The following is a 4629-nucleotide window of genomic DNA, read 5'->3' on the forward strand; positions in this document are numbered from 1 at the left end:
AGAACCTTGCTACATGTACACTATGGTGTAAACTTTAGTTTACACATTGCCACGTGACATTACCCTATTGGAAAGTTTAAATTTCAAACAGTTTTCCAATCTTATTGCCACAACAATGTGTCAAAAATTAGTGTACAAATAGCAATGTTCAATCGGTAAGAACCTAGCTACATATACACTATGACGTACACTTTAGTTTACACTTTGCCACGTGACATTATCCTGTTGGACTGCTTAAATTTCAAACTATTTTCCCATCCAATTGACATTTAACAACAATACAAGTGCCAAACAACGTGTCAAAAATTAGTGTACAAATAGCAAAGTTCAATTGGTAAGAACCTTGCTACATGTAAACTATGGTGTACAATTTAGTTTACACTTTACCACGTGACATTACCCTGTTGAAAAGTTTAAATTTCAAACAGTTTTCCCATCCAATTGACACTTGACAACAATGCAAGTGTCAAATAATGTGTCAAAAATTAGTTTACAAATAGCAATGCTAGATCGGTAAGAAACTTGCGATATGTACACAATGGAGTACACTTTAGTTTACACTTTGCCACGTGACACTACCCTGTCGGACAGTTTAAATTTCGAAAATTTTTCACATCCAATTGACACTTGACAACAATGCAAGTGTCAAGCAACCTGTCAAAAGTCAGTGTACAAATAGCAAAGTTCAATTGGTAAGATCTTGCTACATGTACACTATGGTGTATACGCTTTAGTTACACTTTGTCATGTGACATTACCATGCTGGACAGATTAAATTTTAAACATTTTTTCCATCCAATTGACACATGACAACAATGCAAGTGTAAATCAACATGTCAAAAATCAGTGTGCAAATAGTAAAGGTCAATCGGTAAGAACCTTGCGACATGCACACTATGGAGTGCACTTTTGTTTACACTTTCCCAAGTGGCACAACCCTACCAGACATTTTAAATTTCAAACATTTTTTCGCATCCAATTGACACTTGACAACAATGCATGTGTCAAACGTGTCAAAAATTTAGTGTACAAATAGAAAAGTTCAATCAGTAAGAACCTTGCTACATGTACACTATGGCATACACTTTAGTTTACACTTTGCCATGTGACATTACCTTGCTGGACAGTTTAAATTTCGAAAAGTTTTTCCATCCAATTGACACTTGACAACAATGCAAGTGTAAATCAACGTGTCAAAAATTGGTGTACAAAGAGCAAAATTCAATTGTAAGAACCTTGCAACATGTACACTACGGAGTACACTTTAGTTTACACTTTCCCACGTGACACTACCCTACCGGGCAGCTTAAATTTTGAATAGTTTTCGCAACCAATTGACACTTGACAAGGATGCATGTGTCAAACAAAGTGAGAAAAAAATCAGTGTACAAATAGCGAAGTTCAATCGGTAAGAACCTTGATAAATGTACACTATGGCGTACACTTTATGTTTACACTTTGCCACATGACATTACCCTACTGGACAGTTTAAATTTCAAACAGTTTTTCCATCCAATTGCCACTTAACAATAGTACAAGTGTAAATCAACATGTCAAAAATCAGTGTACAAGTATCAATGTTCAATCGGTAAGAACCTTGCTACATGTACACTATGGTGCACACTTTAGTTTACAATTTACCACGTGACATTACCATGTTGAACAGTTTAAATTTAAAGCAGTTTTCCCATTCAATTGACACTTAACAGCAATGCAAGTGTCAAATCACGTGTCAAAAATCAATGTACAAATTGCATAGTTCAATCGGTAAGGACCCTACAACATGTACACCGTGGTGTACACTTTAGTTTACAGTTTGCCACATGACATTACCCTATTTGATAGTTTAAATTTCAAACTAGTTCTCCATCCAATTGACACTTGACAACAATGCAAGTGTCAAACAACGAGTCAAAAATCAGTGTACAAATAGCAAAGTTCAATCGGTAAGAACCTTGCGCTAGGTACACTATGGAGTATAGTTTAGTTTACACTTTGCCACATGGCACTACCCTACTCAATAGTTCAAATTTTAAATAGTTTTCCCATCCAATTGACACTTAAAAACAATGCAAGTGTCAAACAATGTCTCAAAAATCAGTCTATAAATAGTAAAGTTCAGTCGGTAAGAATCTTGCTACATGTACACTATGGTGTACACGCTTTAGTTACACTTTATCACGTGACATTACCCTACTGGACAGTTTAAAATTCAAACAGTTTTTCCATCCAATTGACACTTGACAACAATGCAAATATAAATCAACATGTCGAAAATCAGTGTACAAATAGCGAAGTTCGATTGGTAAGAACCTTGCTGCATGTACACTATGGAGTACACTTTAGTTTACAATTTTCCATGTGACACTACGCCGTTGGACAGTTTAAATTTCAAACAGTTTTCCCATCCAATTGACACTTGACAACAATGCAACTGTCAAAAATCAGTGTACAAATAGCAAAGTTCAATCTGTAAGAATCTTGCTGCATGTACACTATGGAGTATACTTTAGTTTACACTTTTCACGTGACACTACCCTACTGGACAGTTTAAATTTCAAATAGTTTTTACATCCAATTGACACTAGACAACAATGCAAGTGTCAAACAACGTGTCAAAAATCAGTATACAAATAGCAATGTTCAATCGGTAAGATCTTGCTATATGTACACCATGGTGTGCACGCTTTAGTTACACTTTGTCACATGACATTACCCTGCTGGACAGTTTAAATTTCGAACAGTTTTTCCATCGAATTGACACTTGACAACAATGCAAGTGTAAATCAACGTGTCAAAAATCGGTGTACAAATAGCAAAATTCAATCGGTAAGAACCTTGCGACATGTACACTATGGAGTACACTTTAGTTTACAATTTCCCACGCGATACTACCCTACCGGACAGCTTAAATTTCGAACAGTTTTTGCAACCAATTGACATTTGACAAGAATGCATGTGTCAAACAAAGTGTCAAAAAATCAGTGTACAAATAGCAAAGTTCAATTGGTAAGAATCTTGATACATGTACACTATAGCGTACACTTTATGTTTACACTTTGCCACATGATATTACCCTACTCGACTGTTTAAGATTCAAACAGTTTTTTCATCCAATTGCCACTTGACAACAGTGCAAGTGTAAATCAACGTGTCAAAAATTAGTGTACAAATAACAATGTTCAATCGGTAAGAACCTTATTACATATACACTATGGTGCACACTTTAGTTTACAATTTACCACGTGACATTACCCTGTTGGACAATTTAAATTTCAACCAGTTTTCCCATTCAATTGACACTTAACAGCAATGCAAGTGTCAAATCACGTGTCAAAAATCAATGTACAAATTGCAAAATTCAATCGATAAAGACCCTACAACATGTACACCGTGGTGTACACTTTAGTTTACAGTTTACCACGTGACATTACCCTGTTTGACAGTTTAAATTTCAAACTATTTTTTCATCCAATTGACACTTGACAATAATGCTAGTGTCAAACAACGAGTCAAAAATCAGTGCACAAATAGCAAAGTTCAATCGGTAAGAACCTTGCGGTATGTACACTATGGAATACACTTTAGTTTACACTTTCCCACATGGCACTACCATGCTAACAGTTCAAATTTCAAATAGTTTTCCCATCCAGTTAACACTTGACAACAATGCAAGTGTTAAACAATGTGTCAAAAATCAGTCTACAGATAGTAAAGTTCAATCGGTAAGAATCTTGCTACATGTACACTATGGTGTACACGCTTTAGTTACACTTTATCACGTGACATTACCCTGCTGGACAGTTTAAATTTCAAATAGTTTTTCCATCTTATTGACACTTGACAACAATGCAATTGTAAATCAATTTGTCGAAAATCAGTTTATAAATAGCGAAGTTCGATTGGTAAGAACCTTGCTGCATGTACACTATGGAGTACACTTTAGTTTACACTTTTCCACGTGACACTACCTTGCTGGACAGTTTAAATTCCAAATAGTTTTCCCATCCAATTGACACTTGACAAAATGCAACTGTCAAACAACGTGTCAAAAATCAGTGTACAAATACAAAGTTCAATCGGTAAGAACCTTGCTGCATGTACACTATGGAGTACACTTTAGTTTACACTTTTCCACGTGACACTACCCTGCTGGACAGTTTAAATTTCAAATAGTTTTCCCATCCAATTGACACTTGACAACAATGCAAGTATCAAACAACGTGTCAAAAATCAGTGTACAAATACAAAGTTCAATCGGTAAGCTGGACAGTTTAAATTTCAAATAGTTTTCCCATCCAATTGACACTTGACAACAATGCAAGTATCAAACAACGTGTCAAAATCAGTGTGCAAATAGCAATGTTCAATCGGTAAGATCTTGCTATATGTACACTATGGTGTACACGCTTTAGTTACACTTTGTCACATGACATTACCCTACTGGACAGTCTAAATTTCGAATAGTTTTTCAATCCAATTGACACTTGACAACAATGCAAGTATAAATCAACGTTTCAAAAATTGGTGTACAAATAGCAAAATTCAATCGGTAAGAACCTTACGACATGTACACTATGGAGTACACTTTAGTTTACACTTTCCCACGTGACACTACCCTGTTGGACA

Source organism: Olea europaea, unplaced genomic scaffold (assembly GCF_002742605.1).
Source record: "Olea europaea var. sylvestris unplaced genomic scaffold, O_europaea_v1 scaffold67, whole genome shotgun sequence".
Lineage (NCBI taxonomy): Eukaryota > Viridiplantae > Streptophyta > Magnoliopsida > Lamiales > Oleaceae > Olea > Olea europaea.